General features: G+C 39.8%; 1 protein-coding gene across 9 annotated transcripts in view; it reads right to left on the bottom strand.

Annotated features, from left to right (window-relative positions):
* PHF21A (PHD finger protein 21A) overlaps window positions 1-9,076 on the bottom strand; it is a 260,529-nt gene extending 251,453 nt beyond the window's left edge. For 6 of the 9 annotated variants that reach the window (XM_073348148.2, XM_073348151.2, XM_073348141.2 and 3 more), the window contains exon 1: window positions 7,946-8,443. The gene's annotated coding sequence lies outside the window, so the exon portion shown is untranslated. Of the gene's footprint in view, window positions 1-7,945; window positions 8,447-9,051 lie in introns of those variants that run through there. The other 3 variants (XM_073348143.2, XM_078853291.1, XM_073348152.2) reach the window with 3 other exon arrangements.
* Between the last annotated feature and the right edge of the window lie 1,860 nt (window positions 9,077-10,936).

The raw sequence follows: 10,936 nt of genomic DNA on the forward strand, positions 1-10,936 counted from the left end.
AAAGCCTTTCGTTCTACTCATCTTTAACTATAGCAGTACAAGCGACACAGCTACAATGCTTTAATTTAGAAGAAGGAAACAATATTGGTAGCAGATGAGTAAAGACTTTTGGTGCCAAATGTTAAACATCCATAACATTAGAATTACTCTGAAACATGTAAAAAAACTCAAGAATCACAATTAGTATCCTTTACAATCACAAATCAAGTAGTATATTAGTTCACTTAATTACATAATTATTCTGCATGCAGAAAGAAGTATTCCAACAACTACTGTTCTCTAAACAAACTACTCAACTGGAGGTTACAAGGAACTTGTAAATAAAGAATATTTCCTCTGCACAATATGAACATCAAGGATTTCCAAACTGCTCAACTAAGGGCCACTTAAGCAGCTTGCTGGGAGCCTGAGGACCATATCTAGTTTACATAAAGTATAGCAGTGTTCACAAGCCATTACCATGAATGTGAAAGTTTGGCTCATGAAAACTACAGATCCCAGCATGCAATGGTTCATCTTTATCTAGCAGGCTGCTTTAAATAAAAATAAAGCTCTGCATACTGGGACCTGTAGCCTCCATGATAAGCCGCATTCTTATTTAAGATGAGGTCAGATGTAGACTATAATACATATCTCCAGGGGCCATATTTTGACCATCTCATTTTACAGTATCATATATACATACCACACCGAGATCCCAAAGTACATTACACGAAAGTCAACATTATTCATTATATTAATCAAATTTAAGATGAACACAGACTTCAACAACAACAACAACAACAACATCACTAAACTCACCAGTAACTCAAAAAAAGCAGTAACTGTCTAGATTAAAATCTATAGAAAAGGTTCTGGCTTGCATACATTATTTTTTTAAACAACTTGTATTTTTATCAGGACTGTTACATTCAATAACATTAGAGAAGGTTTTCAAATAACACTTTTGATTTTCACTGGGAAAAGTATTTTTGTGACGGGAGTATTTCCCTTGCCTACTACTTATTACTTGGAAACATATTACCCTTTTCCTCGATCACCAAAATGCACTGAAGCAGCAGCTTGCCCTTTCTCTAAAAAGGGAGTTGAGCTTAGCTGAAAATTAAATGGCTGTATTTAAGTATAGGCCTCTGAAAACATACACCGTATTCCAGTTCAATAGAGGGAAGGCCAGCTCCCCCTACCAGCCTGTTCTAAGAAGGCTTTATCATGGAAGGAAATCATACTGTGTTCCAAGCCCATAAGTTATTATTTTGAGCTCTGAATTAAGATACACACACACACACACACACCCCGCAAAAACCAGTGAAAAATGCAAGTACAGTCTGTACTAAGAGGCTCAGCACAGTTCTTGCATTTCCAGGCAGCCAGGCATTATCAGCACCTCCACAAACATGCAGCAGAGAAAGGGCCAAGAGATTCTAGAACATGAGAGAGACAGGCAATGGCACATTGCAACAAACAGACTGGCAATGCTGCTTAAGTCACCTGAAAGACATTCTACTGCACTTCCCCACATAGGCAACAGGCTACAAAAACAACTAAAGGCTTCATCAATACAGCAATAATACTGTCCACAAGGCCAAAGACAGCTGTTGCCATGGTTACTATCAGCCAGTTTATCAGAAAATAATTATTACTACTTAGAAGTTTTGGTTAAAAGAGTTTAAAGCTCTTATAATTAACTAAAGAAATAAACTACTATTTTGTTTGCATTTACACTACTTTGAAGCTGCACATGGTTAACAATACTTGTATCCCCAGCGGGAAGTGGGGAGGAATCAGTGACTTTCTGCTGTTCCTTCTTCCCTTCAAGTCCTGAGAGTTTGTATTCTGGATGCAGTCAAAACAAGAACAAAACCCATCTTTTGGCTCTTGCGTTAGAGTTCTCTTTCACAGCCCTATAGAGTCCAAACATCGATTAGCCCATCATAGTACTAGTCTCCAACCTGTTAGACCCTATCCTCTTCCTCACTCTGTTTTAACCATTCAGGCATCTGATAGTCCCCCATGAAAAAATATGCAACACCAGCTAAGATTTTCAGAGCACATTCCTAATTACGTGATGAGGAGAACAGCTTAAGAGCGCTTTCTCACTAAAAGAAGTTGGTCCAATAAAAGATATTACCTCACTCACCTTCTCCTTCTTTTAAGGCATATTCAATGCCAATTTTATAGTGAATGAACTTGGTAATGTGGCCTTTTATCCCTAAAGCACAGTAGTGTGGAAATGTAAAATTATTCAGGGAAAAAAAGGTGCTATTTTAAGAAATAATAATTTAAAATAAAATGTATGCCTATAATAAACTCACAAACAGAAACACACTCCTGACACACCATCTGATTTTTTTTAAGAGAGCATCTATGTAAGAGTTTGAGAGAGAGTGGTTAATTTTTAAGTTACATGATCCAGTTTTTTGAGAAACACAGCCTCCACATATTACTTCTGACTAAAGAGTGGGTGTTTGCAATAGCAGATGAGAGGGGAAAAAAAAAAAAAAGTCTGAATGCAGAGGCTCTGGAATAGGTCAAGACATCAGGGTGTGGAGCTTCTAGGCAGAGATTACCACTGCTGTAGAGATTATAAACTCTGCAAGGGACCGTGCACTGGTTTGCATTAATATTAACAAATATAGAAACCAATACATCCTTGCTTTTGAAGCCTATAATGAACCATGTGTCACAGAGCCATTTTTAATAAAAACGTTTAAAAACATATAGAAATTTCAAGACTAAAAATGTCGTTAAAGCTTTAAGTGTGACAATTTAAGGGGGAATATATGGGACCTAAAAGAGCTTTATATAGTTTTAAAACACAATTTGAAGGCCATAAAATTCTAGAGTTAAGGATACAAGTTCAACTCAAACTGTTGTCAATTTTAAAAACAAATAAATTAGTAGTTGATTCAGCTCCTGTCCCAAGTCTCCTTGCCAATTGTTATTGTAATACTAACATATTCTAGTATTTTAAGATATTTTTCTCTCCATTGTTGCCGTGTCAAAAATTCACACAGACAAAAGGTGAAACCAAATATACAAAGTGTTGTCAAATGTACAAAGAGAAAACCAAAGAATAAAATAGTTATAATAATCTATTACAAGTAACAATGATAGGTAAAAAGAATCACACAGAAGAGACTTTTAAATTGGTGGTGTCCTTATAACATGACAAAAATAAAAAGATTGGGGAAAAGAAAGAAATGTAAAAGTACTCCTAATATCCTCCATCCAAAATTAGGCCTACTTTCTACAGGCACAATCTGTACCTTCATAATTGACACGAGCCAAATACCTCCTCTACACCAGACCAAACTTGACATATTAATCTTTTCACCACCTTTTACATGTAAGACATGTACAAAAACTATCTTCCAGTCCACCCTCCAGTAACAAGTATTAACAAGACAGGACACAAACATCTTGCCTGTTGTAGTCAATACACACAAGAACCTGAACCACACTTGTTCCACCTTCTCAAATTATGGTTTGATCCTACAAACTTTTGTATAAGTAGAACGCATTAGCACAAACCCTGAGCCTAGTTTCTGGCACAAGTAACTTGGTGGGACAATCAGAACATGCACAGGGGCAGGAATCTTCCTTCCAGACCTTAAGAGTGGTAGAACTAGCCTCAGTAGATTCTTACACTGCCCCATGTGGGGGTAGGGGAAGACAAGATGCATATAATGATGGATCTTCTTGCATTTTCCCTCCTACATCAGGGCCTCTCCTCCTGCATGGTCAGGCTCAGGGAATGCCCCTCTGCACAGTGGAACTGCACCAGCTCCCTCTTCTACGGTGACTCCACACCTACAGAAGAGACTAGATATGCCCCATGTCAGTAGAACTATTTGTACAAGTAAAGGTTTGCATGGTAAAACCCACAGTACCCTCATGCCTGGCACAGAAAAATTTAAAAACAAGGTTAGCCTCTTTCTATCCACGGCTGTTTGACTCTATGGGTTCAGACATCTTAAAAAATTATATCTCCTTACAGCATTATACCCTGTTTGCCTTGACACTTAAGTCATGGTGGAAATAGTTAAAGATGGCGTCCATCTCTTAAATTCTGTAAAGAAGCTTTCGTCCATAGTCTGTGGCCATACCAAGTTGTAGAGAGTTTAAAAAGATATCTAATTATAGACATGTGCATGAAGATACACAGAACAACAGGGCACCAGGGCAGTTTATCTAATATGCAGTGCCCAAAACATACTAAATAAGATACCCCACAGAGTCCTTGTAAATGTTAAGATTTATGTAATATTTAACCAGAAATATCAATAGTAAACAAATTCCAATTATATTAATTCATTTCATTCAAGTAAAGTTATCCAGAAAACAAAGCATACCAAACACTCTGGAACAGTTAAATAGCTCCAATATTTTCATATTTAAGGACAGTTACTTCCCTATAAAACAAATTGCATGAACAATTACAATGATGACATATCTTCGCTATTAGAACTTTCCTACAGTATACAGAACAACAAAACCACCAAGGGCCGAATTAAAACAAAGTTTATATGTTTAAAACAAGAAACTGATCTGTTTTGTGCATATCCAATCAGTTCAATACTTTGCAAAAAAAAGTTCACAATTTCTATTTTCAAAACTTCTCAGTATATCACCCCCAAAATAGGAATATATAGAGATAATAGTACAGGGCCTGGGTGTTTCTTAATAGAAATGCAAGTTCAACACTAAGGGGCGGGGGATACACTTTAAAAATCCTACATTAAAACTTTGACTTACTGTCAAAGTTGGATATCCAAAACTGAACATACAAATATTAAAAAAAAAAAAAAACACCCCACAACTGTAAAATCCATGACTTCCTACAACTCCTCTCCAAAAATTTTTAAAATAAAATGCTTTTATGTTTTCACTTCCAAGAGGAAAGAAAGTCAATACCAGCAACCCAGCAGACTTCTGCACCCTTATAAAAACAAACTGGCAAGAGTAGCCCAGCCCAGGATGCATAAATAACCCTACATGCAAAAGGGAAAGACGACAAAACCAGAAGAAAAGACTTCAAATATTAACCTTCCAATGGGTAATTATTCTAGACAATAGTAAAAATACTTTTTGAATTATGAAAAATACCTTGAGAGGCTCCCTTTAATTATGTATCAGTACACCAGGTTTGCTACTTCTTAATTGAAACTCAATAATCCAAATTTGGGAGTAAAATCAGATCCTTCATTGCCCAGATCAGTAGAGCTAGAGTATGTTCCAGGTATGATGTAAATTTCCAGCTGCTGGTGGGCATTTGCAGCACAAGCACCTCCTGCTGGACAATACCTTACAAAGATTTGCTTCTACAAAAAGAGAACCTCAAAGGTGACAAAAGGAGAGGACACCTTTAACTTTCCAATCATGTAAGAGGATTGCTTAACATCCCTGCTATCAGTTGCTCAAACGCCTAAAAGATATAAGCCCACACACACAAGAATCTAATTTTTTCAATCTCAATAAGACAAAGTTTAAAGTGAAAAACAATTTTAAGGGAAAATAAATTTTGAGAACTATCACAATATTTACTAAACTACAAAATTCTTTACTTCAGGAAAACTAGTAATTTCATTCAGCAATCAAAGAGTTTCCCAGTTTTTGTTTTTTTTTTTTAAAAAGTGATGTTTCTACTAAAATGTGGGTGAATAACTACTTTAACTAGTATGGATTTATAAAAACACTAGTTGTGCTGTGGGTGAAGTTTTTGGTTGGAGACCTTGCTCTTAAATACTAATCAAATAAATATACAGTAGTATATTAATGTTGGACATAGTTACCAACTCTCAGGACTTTTCACGTTTTACCTAAAACAGACCTTTCAAAAGTTTATAGGTTGGATGGGGGAAGGGGCGGTTTGTGTTTTGTATTATATCTTTACAGGAACACTGGCAAGTAGGTTAAGGCACAAAACTTAAAAACAATTAAAGCTTTTATTAAGCTTCTATAAAACCTATTACCATATTTCTTCAATTAATTTTTATGACAACTAAGTTTATTTTGATACTTAAACATTCCCCTAAAATACAGAAAATGCAAACACCACCAGCTTTGGGTTAGAGAATGAAGAAATCTCAAATATGAAACTTCCTACAATCAAAAGTGAAACTAACCAATAGTTTTCATTGTCAAAGTTGAGTGAAAGGCAAAAAGCAAACCTACATTTTAAATAGCAGATAGCACATTAGACACTTAAAATTCTAAGATATTAATAAAAGTGCCCCATTAATATAAGCATATGGGGTAACTGCCCTTTAGTTTTCCTTCTGAAACCAAGGTAATACATGTTTAATGTGATGATAAATTCATTCTAATAAAGAATGAATTTAGGCTGAGAAAATTCTCACACTCATCCAACTAACCAGTGTGCAAATGTAGCTATGTCACTCTCTATTAAAATGTTAAGATTGCAGGGCACAAGTTGCCCATATCAGATTTTTCCTTCACTCAGACCTACTGTACACAACATGACAATTACTGTCCCCAATAGGATTTTTTTTAAAACCCAGTCACTACTTGATAAAAAAAGGAACAAGAGTTCATGTCAAGTTCAGTGCTTGGGCCTAACAAGCATCAAGTAAAAAAACCTCTCATCTACAATTATAAATAGATAAAACTTGCAGGGGAGCACCATCACTTCAAATAAAAAAGTGGGGACATACTGAATACTCTACTTTGATATCTAAACAAAGAATATTCTAGCATGTGACTGAACTGTGATGACATTTACAAACCAAGGAAAACAAAAGCCACCACTGCACTAGCAATCATGCCCCATTAAAAGAATTAGGAACTTGGAAATTACTCTGTTCAAGCACATTTGTACCCTAACCAGTGCATATTCATTTTGTGACACTCAAGTGAGTAGAAGTTGAATAAAGGACTCCATGTGTGGATCCAATATAAATTCATCTAAAAATCTAACAGTGCAGTCCTGCAAGCACCCACCATGCTACAAATGTGGTCAGAGAAAAAAAAAATCCTATCAACAGTGAAGCTCAGAATAATAAAGAAGCAAACAGAAAAAGAAGCGGTGAGAGGAGCGTGCACAACGGGACTAGACCAAATGGCAGAGTCCCACACACAGCCCCACTCCTCCTACACAGAGAGAGAGAGAGAGAGAGAGAAATGGAAGAGAAAAGGTACATGTCTCTAATCATCGCAAATATGTGCCAAAGTAGGAGTGTGAAATCCCAGAGGTGTCCTTCCACTGAGCTTTGTACCTGTGCAAGAAGGGCAGACCCAGAACGAGGGGGGCAGGAGATGCTTCTGAATTACAACTTGCAGAAACGGAATTTTCCCAGTGCTCTGGCCACAAAGGCAAATTAAACCAAAAAAAAAAAAACAAAACACAACCCTGCAATAGCAGCTTTACTACAAATTCTCAATAATCAAAGCAGCATCGTTTCAAAGATAATAATAAAACTTCCCTCTCCGCATCACAGGGAACAAATCAAACCAACAGCAAAGGGCCTGGAAATAATCATTCTGAAGAAAACCAGAGAGGAGGGGACAAACCTCCCTCCCCCACCCCATCCCCAGTGCAATGTGTCATCTCCTTCCCCCTGCTCCTCACCACAACCCCACTGTGTCGCCCACCTCCATCTCTCGCTCCCCCTCCTCAGAAACTTATTTCAGTGCATGCAGGGGCGGGAGAAAGGACATGACCCCCTAGGGCTCTATCCCCTTGGGGGTCGGCGGCCTGGGATGGGGGGGTTACACTGAAGTTGTTGCTCCTTAGCTCCAAGTTGGCTGAAGCGTCCTATGTAGACTGCTCCTCCCCCCCCCCAGCTATCCTCCTCCACCCTCCCCCAACCAACTCCCTGAGACACAGACAGAAAAGCACGGGGGAGGCGAGGGATAGAGCTACTCATAGAAGAGAGCAGAAGGAGAGAATAGGGAGGAGGAGAATCCAAAAGGTGGGATACTACACCCTGCTGGTGGTGCTGCTGCTGGTGGCTGGCTGGGGTCCCCCTGGCAGGACCTCTCTCTGAGGGGGAGGGCTCTTCTTCATAGGGGGAAGGTGCTGCGGCTCCTCTGGGCCTCCCTGTCCCCCTCTTCTGGGCTCCTCTCTCTCCTCCTCTCACTTTCTTTAATCTAAGCTGGGAGTGGAAGATGGTAGGTTGCTCCCTTCTCCTCCTCCTCTTCTCTCTCTCCTCTGGGAGGTCCTTTTCCTTCCCCCTCTCCCCAGGGGGCTCCGCCTGCCGGGGGGAGCAGGGGGCGGACGGGAAGAAAGGAACGAAGCAGAAGAGGCGCAGGAGAAGAGAAACTGTGACACAAAAACAAGCCGAGAAGCTGAACTCTTCTTCAATCCCATTCACCCGGCCCGGCCGCAGCACCCGCTCGCCGGGATCACTCCGCCGCCGGCCTCCCTGCCTGCCTGGGGCGCGCGCCCGAGCTCCGCCGCGCGCGCCCGACACGCTCTCTCACAGCTACTCCGGCTCTGAAGCGGGGAAGGGGAGGAGGAGGAGGAGACGGGGGAGGACACAGAGATTGGGGGCGAGGCGAGTTCCCACCTCCCTGGACCCCATGCCGCCTCCCGGGAAGTGCGAAAGGAGAGGTCGCCAGCCTCCGCCGGGCGGGGAGGGAGGGTTCGCTGGCTCCTCCTGAGGGGACTACTTGACGTGTTGGTGCGGCGAATTTATTTCCCTTTGCCTAAGGAACGGGCTGTGCGACGGCTCCCATTGCCTAGGGAAAAAACCCGGATGTAAAGTGAGTGAAACTAAAGTAGAGTGAAGTAGGGCACCAAACTCTAGTGGAGCAGCAGCGGGGGAGGGAGGGAGCATGCACCGGGGCAGGCAGCAGCAGGAGAGCAGCACAAGTATCCTCACCCCAATGCGCAAGGGGTTCTGCGTAGGAAAGCCGATGCACCAAGACAAGGGGAGAAACATAAGCATCCTCACCCAATGCAAAGGATTCTGCACAGGAAGCTGATGCACCAGGGCACTAGCAGAAGCACAAGCATCCTCACCCCCAATGCAAGGGATTCTACACAGGAAGTTGATGCACCATGGCAGGAGGAGAAACATAAATACTCACCCCAATGCAAGGGGCTTTACACAGGCAGTTGATGCACTAAGGCAGCAGCAACAACACAACCATCTTCACCCTACTGTAAAGGATTTTGCATAGGAAATCGATACAGAGCAACAGGAAAAAACAAGAATCATCACCCCAATGCATGGGGCTTTGCACAGGAAGTTGATGCAACAGGGCAGCAGGAGAAACACAAGAATAATCACCCCCAGTGCAAAGGGCTCTGCACAGGAAGCTGATGCATCAGGGAAAAAGAAGACAAGGAGAAACACCAGCATTTTCATCCCAATTCAAGGGGTAATGCTCCAAGGCAGGAGGAAGAAAGGACAAATTCATACATCCTTATTCCCAAAGCAAATTATAACCTCCCAGGAGCAACCATCCTCCTTCCACAACAAACTGCTAGCTCTTTGCCATATTATTTTTAGAATTAGTAGAGACATCTACTTAGGAGGCAGGGAGGATTTCATTGCTTCTTCACTGCTGCTCTTCTCTTTCCCCTTAATGCACTTGTTTTTGTTTTTCTAAGTTATTTCTTTATTTTCTATTCTTTCTGAGTGATGCTGCCATTTGGTTTCATGCTTTGTTGAGTAACAGAAAACAGCAGTAATATATAAACTACTGTTTTTCAAAAATAGTGGAAAGCTAAAATTTCAGGAGAGATCAAAACAGGCAAAGTTAGTTCTATTAATGTTGTAATAAGAGTTATATGTGAGACAACTAAGGAAGGAATTTGGGAAATGAGGAGGGTTTTTAATAGCAATATAATCAAAATATAAAGAAATGTAATTCTGTTTATACATCCAAAGCATTTAATGTGTATATTTAAAATAAGTATGAAGCAGGGCAGAGAAAATCTTTTTGTTCTATTTGTACAGCACCTAGCACAATAGGGCCCAAATCCATGACTAGGTCTCTTAGGTGTCACAAGAATACAAAGAATAATCATTTGCTTGTAAAGTATTAGTCTTTATGCATATAATTTATAATATATTAACACAGATAACACATACCTTTCTCACATGTATCTGTGGACTGTAAAACGATAATGTGTTTCTCAAAAACATTTTGGCCTTACCTTGCCCATCTGAGTCATCACTGCTGAATCAGTGGGACTGTTCATTTGCTAAACACTACAGGATTCTCAGAAATGTTTACAGAAAGTCAATTTTTAGTTTTCAGAGTAGCAGCCATGTTAGTCTGTATCCGTAAAAAGAAAAGGAGTACTTGTGGCACCTTAGAGACTAACAAATTTACTAGAGCATAAGCTTTCGTGAGCTACAGCTTACTTCATCGGATGTAATTCAAAAGTGGTTTTATTTTTTAAGCAGTGGCCATGTTGTCTTATTTATTTAACATTGTCACAATTTGTGAAAAAAGTAAGTGTGTGTATAATCTCTACAGATATTTCAGGAAGCCAGGTGAACTCATTATTATGTTGTGAAACTAAATCCATAAAGCAGTCATGATGAGTAACTCAGGGACTCATTGTAATTGGGTAGTAATATACAATTTTATCACCTCGAGAATTCTTATGTGTTCAAAGTGAGTGGGGATTTACCAGAATGCTTACTATCAGAACCGTCTAAAAAAATTGGGCGACCGTGGTATTGTTTATTTAATTAACTGCTAATTTTCCAGTGCTTTTCAGTCAGTTTCTGGTGTTGCCAACTAATGATTTAATCATGAGTCTCGCGACATTTCTTAAAGCCCTCGCGTCTCAAGTTATGTGATGATGAGAGAATATCAGGTTTTGTTTATTTTTAAATATGTTTCTAGCCTGTGGGGTTGTGGATACAAGCTGGAACACCTAACCTTAACCTAAAGGCTCAAACAGTAGGCAAATAAAAGACCCTCAATTTTTTAAAATCATGTGATTTTGAGGGGT

This window comes from Lepidochelys kempii, chromosome 6 (genome assembly GCF_965140285.1).
Source record: "Lepidochelys kempii isolate rLepKem1 chromosome 6, rLepKem1.hap1, whole genome shotgun sequence".
In the NCBI taxonomy this organism is placed as follows: domain Eukaryota; kingdom Metazoa; phylum Chordata; order Testudines; family Cheloniidae; genus Lepidochelys; species Lepidochelys kempii.